This window comes from Manis javanica, chromosome 6 (genome assembly GCF_040802235.1).
Source record: "Manis javanica isolate MJ-LG chromosome 6, MJ_LKY, whole genome shotgun sequence".
Lineage (NCBI taxonomy): Eukaryota > Metazoa > Chordata > Mammalia > Pholidota > Manidae > Manis > Manis javanica.
Window position 1 is genome coordinate 120,854,708 of NC_133161.1, and position 16,903 is coordinate 120,871,610.

Sequence of the window (16,903 nt, forward strand, 5' to 3'; positions counted from 1 at the left end):
GTAAAAACAATTCTTAAGTTACCTTTCATTCAAAAACAGGCCACAAACAATATGATCCAGTTTGCTGGCCCTGGTTCTAATGCAGTGTTCTGTGTATGACTAATAGGGCAAGCTTGCCAGTTGTGTTTAAGTCCTTTATATCTTTCAATAAAGAAAGATTTCCCATATCAAATATGAAAAGAGGCATGTCAAAATCTCTGAGATTGTTGAGTTATTTCTCTTTGTAGATCTATTTGTTGTTTTGCTTTATACACTTTGAGGTTTCATTATTGAGAATTGTTATACAAGCAATTTCTGCTTAACACCAGTAATATGTCTATGGAAAAATGATGTAATATGCAAGAACACTAATGAAGAGCCTATTTTATCATTATTTTAAATGGAAAAAATTATAATGCATTCATGTTAATGCCAAACTCCCAATTTCCTAAAATACTACTAAAACAGAGTAAGACTTATTTGTAATTATGCATATGATTATCAACTAACATGTAAAGGTACAACATGTTTGAAACATCATATCCTAATCACCAAAAACTAATTTTTTGTTAACTACATAGTTTCTTTTAGGACCAAGAATGTCTCAAACATCCCCTTTATTGACACTCTGAGTGCTTTTCAAAACAGCTACTTTTACAGTGTATAAAAGAATGTTACAGACCAGTATCTCTTGTGAATATTGATGCAAAAATTCTAAATAAAATATTACTGAGCAAAATCCTGTACCATATTTAGAAAATAATAAATAATGATCAAGTGGAATTTATCTAGTACTCCAAGAATGGTTCAATATTAAGGTATCCATTAATATAATAGATCATATAAAAAAATCTAATGAGAAAAATCATATTATCTCTATAATTGGTTGGAAAGCCTCTTTAAAAAAAATTAAAAGCTTCAAGAAAACAGAAATTGATGGATATTTCCTTCACACATATACATTTCTCTATATGTATATATATATATATGTTTAATCTACTATTTTATGGTGTACTGGCTATATTAACCAAGGCAATTAGACAACAGGAAAGACCCTGAATGACAGGATTTTGAAAAAAATAGAAAAGCTATCTCTAGTTCAGATGTTATGATGACATTCTAGAAAGTACTAAAGAATTAATGATAAACTGAAATAAAAAAATTTTGTAAGGTATCAAGATATTAAATTAAGATAGAAATTAATGTACTTCATGTAAGCAAAAACAACTAGACAATATAATGAAATGTAAACTTTATTTAAAGTGGGATGATAGATTTTAAAATTTAGGATTATGCTTAACAAGAAATGTGTAAAAACTATATGAATAAGACTTTAAAACAACTCAGCAAGATACAAAGGTAGATATGAGCAAATAAAAAGGCATCCCTTGTGTTTGGATATAATAACTCAGAGCCATAAAAATATCAGTTTTGCATAAAATAATTTATAAATTTAATATGATCCCAATAGAAATATGAACAAGCATTTTTTCTGGAGTTAGAAAAGTTGATACCAAAGTTCATATGGGAAAATATGCTAGGAAAATGCAGAAAAGGAAAGCTAAGAGAAAGGACTAGTTTTAGACTATATTAAAATATGTTATAAATCCTCTGTAATTAAAACAGTTTGGAACTCATGAATGAATAAAGAAACTTATTCATGGAATAGAATAGCAAGTCTGGAAATAGAGTCAAGTACACATGGAAATTTAATATGTAATAAAAATGGTATCTAAAAACACTGGGACAAAAATGAAGTTTTTAATAAATGGTGCTGGGATAAATGGATAGCCATGTAGAAGAAGATAAAAGTGAATCCATATCTCACCACATACAAGAATAAACTCCCACATGGACCATATGTATATATAAAGAATAAAGTCATGCAAGTACTAGAAAGGGTAACTTCCTCTATACCCATACAGTCTAACTGTGACTGAAAATCTAGATTTGACAAGATTTAAAGAAATCATTCCACTGTCTTCTTGCCCTCTAAAGAGAAGTCATTGGTTAATTGAACTGTTAATGTATGATTTAATGTTAGTGTGTAATGTATAATCTATGTGCAATGTTAATATGTGTATAATGTATCATTTTCCACTGTCTTCCTTCAAGATTGTCTCCTTGTTTTTGGTTTTTAGCAACTAAACTATGATGTTTAGCTACTTCTGTATTACAAATTAAATTCCTGTGGGTAAAATTGCAATATTTCCAGAATCACTTGCCTGGCCTCAGTGCATCTCCCTATCAGGTGTTTCCAAGGGGTGGAGAGAAGTAGTCCATCTCCATACCAATAGGTAATTATAAGGTGAAGCAAGGACATATCTGGACTGAAAAGGTTGGGTGGGGCCCCTTTCTTTTGCAGCCAGGTTACAAGAGACATAGGAGAGCAGAAGTGGACGACTGCTTGTAAGCAATAACAGGGTTTCTCCCATTTTATTTCTCCCTTTGACTGATTTTGGTTTCAAAGGTATTTTGCCCTGGGGTTTTTTTCCCCTGGAGTTACACCTGGTGGTTGTCAGCAGGACCTCCGAATCTGAAATCTGTCTTCATGGGTGTGACCATTGGACAGGCTGCTCTTAGAGATGGTGGGGAGCTTCCCCAGAATCAGGAGAGGGTGGAAATACTGGAAGCTGTGGAATTAGTACTCCATGAGATAGAGGACTGCTTAGAGGCCCTGAGTGACCATGTAGAAGCCAGGATTGTGGGATGTCTTTTTCTTGAGACAGTGGAAAGCGTTATCAAGGAGAGAGAGAGACTTCAGTAGGAGAGGGACATACTTTCAGCATATGACCCATGGGATGCCCTTAAGAAAGAGAGACAACTATTGAGAAGAGAGGTCACACTCCTGGAAGATACCTTAGCAGCAAGGGAGGAGACATCAGGAGAATCAGGGCTGCAGGAGACCATGGGGGAGGGGAAGGAAAGAGCAGGGTCTTCAGCCCTGAGATGGTAGATGAGACATCAGGGGAGGAAGAAGGGGTGGGGCCCATCCCACCTAGGGGAATCAGGCACTTCTAGATTGGCTGACAGCAGCCATCAGGGTAGTTTGGTCTAATCAGGGTGATTTACCATACTTACCCACTAGCTAGAAAATGTATGCAGAGCTCTAGCAGGTTTTATCACAGGAGCTGGATGAAAAATATCATCTATAATATGGACATCCCCCCCCAGGGCCCTGATGAAGAATTGTTCACCATAGGAATGAGAAATCTGGTGCTCTAAACAGCTCCCCCATCTCTATTTGGGTCCTTAGTAACTATTCTTGCCCCCTACATAGGGCAACCCATAAGTGAGGCTACTCGTACTTTAGCAGATCTGGGGGAGGTTGAAACAATAAGAGCCTTGAAGGAAGTACTGATTATGACTGAAAGGAGAGGTGCAATGGGCCCATGAAGGTCTTGAGGACCCAGATGTGGATTGATTTAATAAAGGCTGGGGTAGTGAAAGAAAACCTTGATGGGCATCCCAATAGGACCTTTTTAGAACTGTGGCACCAATTAAAGCCAAAGCAGCAGTTCCAGCCAGTGAGGGCCAGGACACAAAAGCTGGAGTCAAAGCCCCATGCCCGGCCTGTGTCCCTGAAAGACTTCCTGAGGGACAGTACTCAGACTCCGCCTGGCCCCTCACCCCCGTAGGCTGATAATTGGGCATTGTGGTTTGACTGAGTAGGGGTCAAGGACCCCACCTTGGGGAACATGGTGGGGACCAGAGGCCACCTGTAGAATCAGCAATTCATTTGTTCCCTGTGAATGTACAATGTGTCCTGGTGCTGGTGAACACAGGAGCTGAATGTTCTCTGATTTACGTCAACCCTGAGCATTTTCCAGGGACCCCTGCTGTGATAGATGGCTATGGGGGTAAGGCAGTTAGAGTGAAGATGAAAAATATCATCTGTGGTTACAGGCCACTGTGGGTGAGTTCAGACTGAGGGTAAGTGTGGGAAAGGCAGTCCTGATGGGACATGCTAAGCACCCATCTGTAGCTCTAACTGTATCTTAGCAGATGACAAATACTAAGCAATATAAATTGCCTGGGGGTGGGGGCACAAGGAAACTGGAGAAACTCTACAGGAGTTGGAGAAGGTGAGGATCATAAAGCCCACTCATAATCCTTTTAATTCCCCAGTGTGGCCAGTGAAAGAGCCAGATGGCTCCTAGCATATGACCATGGATTACAGGGAATTGAAAAATGTCATACCCCCTTTTCATGCTGCTGTCCCCTCTATAGCAGTCCTTATGGACCCAGTTTGCTTGCCCTGGTTCTTGAACCCAGTCTTGCCTTGGTTGCTTGCCCCAGTCTTGAACTGGGGACATATCATTATGTTGTGGACCTTGCTAGTGCTTTCTTCTCTATTGGCATAGCACAGGAAAGCCAGGAACAGTTTGCCTTCATGTGGGAAGGCCATCAGTGGACACTCACTGTCCTTCCACAGGGATATCTTCACAGTCTCACCATCTGTCATGGACTTGTAGCCCAGGACTTGGCCACATGGAAGAACTGCAAACAGTGCATCTGTGTCACTACACTGATAATATCATGCTCACATCTGATTCTCTTGCAGATTTAGAAGAGGCAGTTCCTAGACTGCTGCAAAATCTACAGGACAAAGGATGGGCTGTGAACAGCACCAAGGTTCAGGGACTTGGTTTGTCTGTAAAGCTCTTGGGGGCTGTTTGGTAAAACTAAAGTTATCCCTGAAGCAGTCATAGACAAGGTCCAGGCTTTCCCTACCTCTACCACTGTGGCAGTATTATAAGAGTTTTGGGGTCTTTTGGGCTACTAGAGAGTGTTTATCTTGCACTTGGCACAAATTCTGAAGCCCTTATACCAGTTGCTATGACAGGGCATCAGGTGGGACTGGGATGAAATATGTGCAGCTGCTTTTACTGCTGCTAAGTGCACATTGAAGTCCATACAGGCCTCGAGTGTAAAGGACTCATCAAGGCCCTGTGAGCTAGATGTGCATGTAACTGAAGATGGTTATGGATGGGGCCTTTGCCAGAAGCTTGAATGGATGCACCAACCTATTGGATTCTGGTCACAGCTACGGAGAGGAGCAGAGGTGCTGTACACCCTGATAGAGAAGTAACTTGCTGCTGTGAACCATGCCTTTCTGGCTACACAGCCCATCACTGGAACAGCTCCGACCAAGGTAATAACCACCTATCCCATCGTGGAGTGGGTGCAAAACTGGACCCAGAGGCCACAGAGTGGTGTGGCACAGACACTTACACTGGCCAAATGGAGTGTATATTTATAACAGCATAACACCCTCTCTATTAGCCCTGTAGGAGACTTCAATTCTTATTGGGGCCAGTGACCTATACCAGTGGAAAGCAGAAAGAACTTGCTTTTGTGCCATTGGTAGCTGAGAGTCCTTATCAGGAGGGAAAAGCCCCTATACCTGAAGATGCTTGGTATACAGATGGCTCCAGTCATGGGCAGGTCCCGAAGTGGAGGGTTGTAGCTTTCTGTCTTAAGACTGAGACAATATAGATGGAGGATGGAGAGGGGAAGAGTAGCCAATGGGCAGAGTTGTGGGCAGTGTGGTGTGTGATCACTCAGGAGCCCTCCCCAATAGTTGTCTGTACTGACAACTGGGCCATCTATTGGGGCTTGACCCTGTGGCTGCTGACATGGTACCATGCCAACTGGATGGTTGGTCACTGGCCCCTCTGAGGGCAAGAGTTGTGGCAACACCTATGGGGCTCCGGTCAGACTAAGACAGTTGCTGTATATCATGTGACAGGCCATTTACCTCTGGCATCCCCAGGGAATTACGAAGTAGACATATGGGCCCTGGTGCATTGGCTAGAAGGAAAGTCTGCCTCTGATGTGGCCTAATGGTTACATCAGCATTTGTTGCACATGGGGCAAAAGAGAATATGAGCTTTAGCCAGTCAGTGGGGCTTGCCATTGACCTTTGGAGAAGTCAGCAGAGCCCTTAAGGAGTGCCTTGTGTTCTCTAAGAGGGATTTACACTGAGTCTCACAGCAACATGGGACAATAGTAAAGGTGCTCATACCCCTTGTCAGATGGCAGATAGACTATATTGGGCCTCTCCCCATATCAGAAGGGTATCAGTATGCCATCACTTGTGTCAACACAGCTACTGGACTGTTGGTTGATTTTCCTACATGTCGTGCAGATCAGTAAACCACCAAGAGGGGCCTAGAGCATCCCTGCAGCAAATGGCCAGCTACAGGTGATTGAGAGTGATCAAGGTACCCACTTTACTGGACATGCATTACAAGAATGGGTGCAGCAATTAGGAATAAAGTGGAAGTTTCATGTACCATATAACCCTACTGGGGTAGGTGTGATAGAGAGGTACAATGGTTTGTTGAAATCTGGCCTGAAGTCAGACACCAGTAGTCTATGGGGCTGGTCAGTTCACTTATGGACAGTGCTATGGTGTTTGAAGGAGAAGCTCTGAAAAGGAGCCTTGAGCCCTGTGGACATACTAACATACTTTGCTGCCTCTCCTATACAACTGTATGTGCAAACCAAAGAGGAGTTATTGAAACCAGGATATGGGCAGCAGAGCAACATCCTGATGTTAGCCCCAACTGCTTTAAACCCTGGAGACTCTGTTGAGTGGATGTGGCCCTGGACATTTCAACACATGGACCAGTGATGGCTGGCCCTTCTGACACCTTGGGGAAAAGGCCTGGAAACTGGCTTCCTGTGTGTTCCTAGAGTAACAGCAGAGTGGCCCCAAAGATCACAGTAGTATACCCAAAACATCAGGAGGTAAGAGCATCTTACAGGGAAGGGTTGTTTTACCTGTATGGCCAGTGCATATCATACACTTTCCATAGCCCTATATACTGACCCATCTGTAACTCCCAAGGAGCAGGGGTTGAAAGTCTGGTATACTAGACCAGGATGAGATCCCAGTCTTGCTACTGTGTAATTATAGGACCACTCTCTTGCATGTAATCCTACCTGATGGACAAGATTTGCCTATGCCCATGTCATTAAAACATCTATCTCATCACCCTTAAGGTTATTTTCTTCTACAGTCCCTTTGGCCTGGACATGCCCCCTGGCTGCAGCTGACATGTGATGATTGCTCTGAATTCCCTATCTGTTCAGCTACTGCCTGCCTGTGGAATGGGTGAGCTACAAACTTAATCTGCACAGGACTTGAACCTAGCTGAATTTTAGGGCTTGAGGACTGTCATGATTTTATTGCTGTTGCTATTGTATGTTATTTGTCTGGTTAAAATGCTCCAGTTTTCTTGCATAGGGGCCATTGTAGAAGATGGCAAATGTGTAGATTGTGAGGTGAGATTTCTGGAGGTGTGGGCTATAGGTAAAATTGCAATATTTCCAGAAACTCTTGCCTGGCCTTAGTGCATTTCCATATCAGTAGGTGTTTCTAAGCAGTGGAGAGAAGTAGTCTATCTCCATATCTATAGGTAATTAAAAGAGGGAGCAAGGGTATATATGGACCAGAGAGGTTGGGTGGGGCCCTTTCTTCTGCAGCCAAGTCACAAGAGACATGGTTGATAAATGATCAAGAAATGGATGACTGATTATAAGCAATAAATGCATTTCTCCCACGTTATTCTCCCTTTAACTGACTTCAGTTTCAAAGGTGTTTTGCCCTGGGATTTTCCCCTTGGAGTTACAATTCCTATATGCCTTAAACATGCCATATGTAACAATTATTAACTCTGGACAAAATTTAGGAAGTACACAAAGGCACTTAAGAGTGAATGAATAATTCACTCAGGTTTTCTCAAGAGTGAAAACTTGGAAAAAGAGTCCAATGTGGAATAAGTTTTTCTCTTTTATAGCTTTTATATGATGATAAGCCAAACAGCCAGTAAGTATGGTGGGTAAACCTCCACTAGAATATCTTTAGTGTTTATAACCTGTAAAACAGAGAACAGAATTCAGGGCAATTTTAGCCAGTAGAAAGTCAGGGGATATTCCTGAAAGAAGAGGGCCAAAGGGGTACTTCTCAAATCATGTGAATAAATTCTGGCCAAGTCTTTGGCTGGCCCTTGACTATGTATACATAGAGAAGACTCAAAGTAATAACTAAATATGAAAGAATGGGAGGGAAATTTGAACTACCACCCAGGAGAAATAGTTTGTGATTTAATTTCAATCAAATGAATTGCTTTCAAAACAAAAACATCAGACTTTTTTTCCGGAGTCTCTGAAACATAATATTCACATTTCCCAGAATACAACCCAAACTTAATTAGCAAACAAAGAACCAGGAAAATGTAACCTGTTTTTAAGGGACAAGATAATGCACAGAGATGATCCAGATGTTGGAATTATAAATAAGGGTTTAAAAGGAACTGCTATAACTATGTGCAGTGAAGTAAAATATTGATAGAAATATAATAGAATGATACAATAGCTGAAATTCTACAATAAATGGATGGTTTTAATAGCATAATTGAGATGACCAAGGGAGAGAGCAAAAAACTTAAAGACAGACCAATTAAAAAATATCTCATCTGAAGAAGAATAAGAAAAAAAGTTGAAAGAAAATAAACAGAGCTCCAGGGATCTGTGGGACAATATTGAGTAGAATAACATACATGTGTTTGGAAACTCATAAGGAGAAGAGAGAATGGATCAAAAAAGTTTTTTGGACAATATATTGGATACTATTTGAACAAATTATGAGTAATTTTCACCAAGGAATAGCCAATCTTTCTTAAAGAGCCAGATGGTAACTTTTGGTCCATATTGTCTTGTGGCAGCTGCTTAGCTCTGTGGTTGTAGCAGTCATAAACAGTGTGTGAACAAATGTGCTTGGCTGTGTTACAGTAAAACATTTACAAAAACAGTGGGTCAGATTTTGCCAGTGGGTCAGTTTGCAAACCCATGATTTACAGAATGGAGTATTATACATCTATTTAAAAAATAAAAAGATTGATAAGGATCTCTCTGAACTGACATGGAATGGTCTTAAAGAGGGCCAACCAAAAGGGCCAAATCTAGGACCATTTGAACATAAAAATAAGTAATGAGAATAATGGATAATAACTCTTTGAATAAAATATATATCCATGAGTTCATGGAAAATGAATGAATGAATGGTAGGGAAAGAGAAGCTCTTTCTTACGGTAGAATGTCAACCAATAAATCAGAAAGAATTATGACATTAGGAATATCACTATTTTGCAGCTATCATTGTAATAATTGATTCAGGTGGTAATTATCAATGAATGCTAAAACTAATAGATGTAAATTTGGTAAGGTACAAGGTATTCATTTACATGGAGTCAAAGTATCAGTCTATAAATTACTTATTAATCACAAAGGTAAAATAATAATTACACAGTAGAACCAGGAGCATATACCACCTTAACAAAGTGATTAACATCACCAATAGTGGACAAAATTACATATATATCCTGATGTGATGAATTGAGGAGCACATAACATCATTTTTGTATTCCTCCCCAAAATGGGTAGCTTTAATGATGAAGAAATTTCAGACAAATGCAGATTGAGAAATATTCCCCCATATACTTGACCTGTATCTTCCAAATGCCAATGTCATGGTGAAGACAAGTGGAGAAACCGTTCCAGATCAAAGAAGACTAAAGAGACAAGGCATATGAGTGCAATACATGAACCCCGATTGGGTTCTGCACCAAACAAGCAAAACTGCCAAAAAGGACATTCTTGGGACAATTCGCAAAATTAGACTAAGATCTGTGCCGCTAGGCTCTGGCTGAGGGAATGGTGGGTTGAATACTTTCCAAGGAGGTGGATGGGAGGGAGAGGAGCCTCCAATTGCCTGGGTCCAGCTCCTGGATCAGCTGGTAGTCTTGTCCTCTTGCTTATCTTCTCCAACAGAAATAACCCTTTTTACATTGTAGTGACTAGAAGTGGAAAATTAGTGACTAGAAATGGCATGGTTCTGTAAACAAAACAAATAAAACTAAATATGCTGCATTTTCTCAGATCCAAGGTGGTGATTGACCAGGACTCTGTCATCAAATGCTGGAATGAAGGCATTTCATGTTATGTGGTGCTCTGTGGCAGAAAAAATGGCAAACTGTCACCTTCAAATACTTGGAAGACAGACAATGTACCTAATGAAGTTTTTTTTACAAGGAAATATTAGAAAAGTGAGTGTTCACAGCAAATGTTGGTTGCTATTGACTATATTTGTCAATTTATAAGAAAGACGTGAGCTCTGAATAGTATTAGAAAGTTTGCAAGCAAAATTGAAAGATGATAGAGTCCTCAAATTCAGAGAACTGTAAGGACTGAAGAGCTTGCTGTTTCTTATCCACAGAGAATAAAATACAAAATTGAGAAATTATTTAAGCCACAGAGACCTATAAATCTCAGTCTTAAATAAGGATTAAATCAAAGTTGTGGCCGTGATGGTTACTGTTAAATTTAAGCCTGATGTTTTTAGAAGGCACAGAGTAATCCTTTCAAGTGAAGGAAACAGATAAGGAGATAAGGGTTAGGAGCTCCCACTGCAACCTGGTGTGTGCAAGGTGTCTGCTCTTGTACAAGGTAGTGAGAGAGGAAGGGTTGTGGGGGTGGAGGTCTAATGAAATATGGCAAATCGAAGAAATGTGACCAGAAACAAATGTGTGTGATCATTGGCACACAAAGCTGACTGAAATCAAATGGAAAGAAATTTTCTAAATTTGGAGAAAAGTGTTCTGCCAAAGGAACCATGAGCCCACAGTAAAGCTCAAATTGTCAGCTGCTTCCTCTTTGAATACCCCAGGGATAAAGTGGTTTGGGTGGATGACATTGGTTCAATTCTCTGAGCTATATAAAATTTTGCTTTTATTAGTCAGTTCTACAAATCTTTTCCTTTACTGTTTCAGCTTTTGGTGAACTTGTTATTTGAAGATAACTCATTTAAAAAGAAAGTTTACCTGTATCTTTCTGTAGTAGGTTTTAAGTTTTTTAAAATAACATGCAACTTCTTAATGCATTTCATTTATTTTGGCAAAGGTGGGGACAGAAATCTCTTACCCAATTCCATTTATTTAATATTCCTTCATTTACCCCATTAAGATCTTTCTTTTTTCATAGTATAAAATCTTTTAAATCTGAAGTCTTTGACTGAACTTTCTATTACATCCTTTTAATGTTTCTGCTTTGCGCAAACTAACCTATTTATTGTGGTTTTATTAAATCATTTACTATTTAATAAAGTAACTTCCATTTTTTCAAATAAATTTTCTTGCCTTTGTGACTTTATTCTTGGAAAAATAGAGAAAACCTGCACTTAGAAGGGAAGACAATATTTAAAATACCACACCCTACCCAAATTAATCTATAAATCCAATACAGTCTTATCAAACCATTAAAATGTATAATTTGATGTAGACCTTTGACTCATTTTAGCATTAAGTCTTAGTAAAGGTTTATAACTTTCTTTACATAGGTCTTACAATTCTTGGTTAAATTTATTTCTATTTTATATTTTGTAGCTTTTATTATATATATATGTATATTTGTGTGTATATATATATATATAGGTATCATTAATCTACAATTACATGAGGAACATTACCTTTACTAGACTCCCCTCTTCACCAAGTCCTCCCCACATACCCCTTTAGTCACTGTCCATCAGCATAGTCGTAGTGAGATGCTGTAAAATCACTACTTGTCTTCTCTCTGTTGCACAGCCTTCCCCGTGCCCACCCTCAACATTATAGATGCTAATCGTTAGACCCCCTTTCTTCTTCCACCTGCTTCTCCCTCCCTTCCCACCCATCCTCCCCAGTCCCTTTCCCTTTGATAACTGTTAGTCCTTTCTTGGGTTCTGTGATTCTGCTGCTGTTTTGTTCCTTCAGTTTTTCCTTTGTTCTTATACTCCACAGATGAGTGAAATCATTTGGTATTTGTCTTTCTCTGCCTGGCATATTTCACTGAGCATAATACCCTCCAGCTCCATCCACGTTGTTGCAAATGGTAGGATTTGTTTTCTTCTTATGGCTGAATAATATTCCATTGTGTATATGTACCACATCTTCTTTATCCATTCATCTACTGATGGACACTTAGGTTGCTTCCATTTCGTGGCTATTGTAAATAGTGCTGTGATAAACATAGGGGTGCATCTGTCTTTTTCAAACTTGAGTGCTGCATTCTTAGGGTAAATTCCTAGCAGTGGAATTCCTGGGTCAAATGGTATTTCTATTTTGAGCTTTTTGAGGAACCTCCATACTGCTTTCCACAATGGTTGAACTAATTTACATTCCCACCAGCAGCGTAGGAGGGTTCCCCTTTCTCTGCAACCTCACCAACATTTGTTGTTGTTCGTCTTTTGGATGGTGGCAATCCTTACTGGTGTGAGGTGATATCTCATTGTGGTTTTAATTTGCATTTCTCTGATAACTAGCAATGTGGAGCATCTTTTTGTGTGCCTCTTGGCCATCTGAATTTCTTCTTTGGAGAACTGTCTTTTCAGCTCCTCTGCCCATTTTTTAATTGGATTATCTACTTTTTGTTTGTTGAGGTGTGTGAGCTCTTTATAAATTTTGGATATCAATCCTTTATCAGATCTGTCATTTATGAATATATTCTCCTATACTGTAGGATGCCTTTTTGTTCTATTGATGGTGTCCTTTGTTGTACAGAAGCTTTTCAGCTTGATATAGTCCCACTTGTTCCTTTTTGCTTTTGTTTCCCTTGCCCAGGGAGATACGTTCATGAAGAAGTCACTCATGTTTATGTCCAAGAGATTTTTGCCTATGTTTTTTTCTAAGAGTTTTATGGTTTCATGGCTTACATTCAGTTCTTTGATCCATTTTGAGTTTACTTTTGTGTATGGGGTTAGACAATGGTCCAGTTTCATTCTCTTGCATGTAGCTGTCCAGTTTTGCCAACACCAGCTTTGAAGAGGCTGTCATTTCCCCATTGTATGTCCATTGCTCCTTTATCATATATTACTTGACTATATATGTTTGGGTTAATATCTGGACTCTCTATCCTGTTCCATTGGTCTATGGCTCTGTTCTTGTGCCAGTACCAAATTGTCTTGATTACTGTGGCTTTGTAGTAGAGCTTGAAGTTGGGGAGCGAGATCCCTCCCACTTTATTCTTCCTTCTCAGAATTGCTTTGGCTATTTGGGGTCTTTGGTGATTCCATATGAATTTTAGAACTATTTGTTTCAGTTCATTCAAGAATGCTGTTGGTAATTTCATAGGGATTGCATTAAATCTGTACATTGCTTTGGGTAGGAAGGCCATTTTGAAAATATTAATTCTTCCTAGCCAAGAGCATGGGATGAGTTTCCATTTGTTAGTGTCCTCTTTAATTTCTCTTAAGAATGTCTTGTAGTTTTCGGGATATAGGTCTTTCAATTACTTGGTTAGGTTTATTCCTAGGTATTTTATTCTTTTTGATGTAATTGTGAATGGAATAGTTTTCCTGATTTCTCTTTCTATTAGTTCATTCTGAGTATATAGGAAAGCCTCAGATTTCTGTGTATTAATTTTTGTATCCTACAACTATGCTGTATTCCGATATCAGTTCTAGTAGTTTTGGAGTGGAGTCTTTAGGGTTTTTTATGTACAATATCATGTCATCTGCAGATAGTGACAGTTTGACTTCTTCTTTACTGGTCAGGATTCCTTGTATTTCTTTGTTTTGTCTAATTGCTGTGGCTAGGACCTCCAGTACTATGTTGAATAACAGTGGGGAGAGTAAGCATCCCTGTCTTGTTCCTGATCTTAGAGGAAAAGTTTTCAGCTTTCGCTCTTAAGTATGATGTTGGCTGTGGGTTTTTCATATATGGCCTTTATTATGTTGAGGTACTTGCCCCCTATACCCATTTTGCTGAGAGTTTTTATCATGAATGGATGTTGAATTTTGTTGAATGCTTTTTCAGCATCTATGGAGATGATCATGTGGTTTTTGTCTTTCTTTTTGTTGATGTGGTGGATGATGTTGATGGATATTTGAATGTTGTACCATCCTTGCATCCCTGAGATGAATCCCACTTGATCACGGTGTATGATCCTCTTGATGTATGTTTGAATTCGATTTGCTAATATTTTGTTGAGTATTTTTGCATCTATGTTTATCAGAGACATTGGTCTGTAATTTTCTTTTTTGGTGAGTTCTTTGCCTGGTTTTGGTATTAGGGTGATGCTGGCTTCATAGAATGAGTTTGGGAGTATTCCCTCCTCTTCTATATTTTCGAAAACTTTAACGAGAATGGGTATTATGTCTTGTCTGTATGTCCGATAAAATTCAGTGGTAAATCCATCTGGCCCGGGGATTTTGCTATTGGGTAATTTTTTAATTACCACTTCAATTTTGTTGCTGGTAATTGGTCTGTTTAGATTTTCTGTTTCTCTCTGGGTCAGTCTTGGAAGGTTGTATTTTTCTAGGAAGTTGTCCATTTCTTCTAGGTTTTTCCAGCTTGTTAGCATATAGGTTTTCATAGTATTCTCTAATTATTCTTTGTATTTCTGTGGGGTCTGTCATGATTTTTCCTTTCTCGTTTCTGATTCTGTTGATGTGTGTAGATTCTCTTTTTATTTTTATAAGCCTGGCTAGGGGTTTATCTATTTTGTTTATTTTCTCAAAGAATCGGCTCTTGGTTTCATTGATTTTTTTCTTTGTTTTATTCTTCTCAATTTTATTTATTTCTTCTCTGATCTTTATTATGTCTTTCCTGCTACTGACTTTAGGCCTCATTTGTTCTTCTTTTTCCAATTTTGATAATTGTGTCCTTAGACTATTCATTTGGGATTGTTCTTCCTTCTTTAAATATGCCTGGATTTGCTATATACTTTCCACTTAAACTTCTTTCGCTGTGTCTCATGGAAGTTGGGGCTTTGTGTTGTTGTTGTCATTTGTTTCCATATATTGTTGGATCTCCATTTTAACTTGGTCGTTGATCCATTGACTATTTAGGAGTATGTTGTTAAGCCTCCATGTGTTTGTGAGACTTTCTGCTTTCTTTGTACAATTTATTTCCGGTTTTATACCTTTGTGGTCTGAGAAGTTGGTTGGTAGAATTTCAATCTTTTTGAATTTACTGAGGCTCTTTTTGTGGCCTAGTATGTGGTCTATTCTGGACAGTGTTCCATGTGCACTTGAGAAGAATATGTATCCTGTTGCTTTTGGGTGTAGAGTTCTATAGATGTCTATTAGGTCCATCTGTTCTAGTGTGTTGTTCAGTGCCTCTATGTTCTTACTTATTTTCTGTCTGGTGGATCTGTCCTTTGGAGTGAGTGGTGTGTTGAAGTCTCCTAAAATGAATGCATTGCATCTATTTCCTCCTTTAGTTCTGTTAGTATTTGTTTCACATATGCTGGTGCTCCTGTATTGGGCACATATATATTTATAATGATTGTATCCTCTTGTTGGATTGACCCATTTATCATTATATAATGTCCTTCTTTATCTCTTGTGACTTTCTTTGTTTTGAAGTCTATTTTGTCTGATACTAGTACTGCAACACCTGCTTTTTTCCTCCTTGTTGTTTGCATGAAATATATTTTTCCATCCCTTGACTTTTAGTCTCTGCATGTCTTTGGGTTTGAGGTGAGTTTCTTGTAAGCAGCATATAGATGGGTCTTGCTCTTTTATCCATTCTATTACTCTGTGTCTTTTGATTGGTGCATTCAGTCCATTTATATTTAGGGTGAATATTGAAAGATTTGTACTTATTGCCATTGCAGGCTTTATGTTTGTGGTTACCAAAGGTTCAAGGTTAGCTTCTTTACTATTTTACTGTCTAACTTACCTCACTTATTGAGCTATTATAAACACAGTCTGATGATTCTTTATTTCTCTCCCTTCTTATTCTTCCTCCCCCATTTTGTATGTTAGGTGTTTGTGTGTGTGTGTGTGTGTGCTCTTTTGTGTTTCCTTTGACTTCTTTTGTAGGTAGTTGATTTAATTTTTTGCCTTTAGTTAGTATTTGATTGTTCTGCTTTCTTTGACTAGATTTTATTTTCTCTAGTGACATCTGTTTAGCCTTAGGAGTGCTTCCATCTAGAGCAGTCCCTCTAAAATACCCTGTAGACGTGGTTTGTGGGAGGCAAATTCCCTCAACTTTTGCTTGTCTGGGAATTTTTTAATCCCTCCCTCATATTTAAATGATAATCATGCTGGATACAGCATCCTTGGTTCAAGGCCCTTCTGTTTCATTGCATTAAATATATCATGCCATTCTCTTCTGGCCTATAAACTTTCTGTTGAGAAGTCTGATGTTAGCCTGGTGGGTTTTCCTTTGTAGGTGACCTTTTTTCTCTTTCTGGCTGCCTTTAATACTCTGTCCTTGTCTTTGATGTTTGCCATTTATTTATTATGTGTCTTGGTGTTGTTCTCCTTGGGTCCCTTGTGTTGGGAGTTCTGTGTGCTTCCGTGGTCTGAGCTGCTATTTCCTCCCCCAGTTTGGGGAAGTTTCCAGCAATTGTTTCTTAAAATACAGTTTTTATCCCTTTTTCTCTCTCTTTTTCTTCTGGTACCCCTATAATGCAGATATTGTTCCATTTTGATTGGTCACACAGTTCTCTTAATATTCTTTGATTCCTGGAGATTATCTCTCTCTGCCTCAGCTTCTCTGTGTTCCTGTTCTATGATTTCTATTCTATCTATGGCCTCTTGCATCTCGTCCATTCTGCTTTTAAGTCCTTCCAGAGTTTGTTTTATTTCTGTATTCTCCCTCCTTAGCTCTTGCATATTTCTCTGCAAGTCCATTAGCATGGTTATGACATTTATTTTGAATTCCTTTTCAGGAAGATTGTTTAGGTCTATCTCCCCAGGTTCCCTCTCAGGGGAGGATGTCTGTGTGATTCTGGTCTGAATCAAATTCTTCTGCTTTTTCATGGCGATGGGCAGATGGCGCGTGTGTCAGCTGGGAGAACAAAATCCCTCCCTGCTTGTTCATCACCTTCCTCTCCTGGGAGAATGGCGACCCCTAGTGGCTTGTGCTGG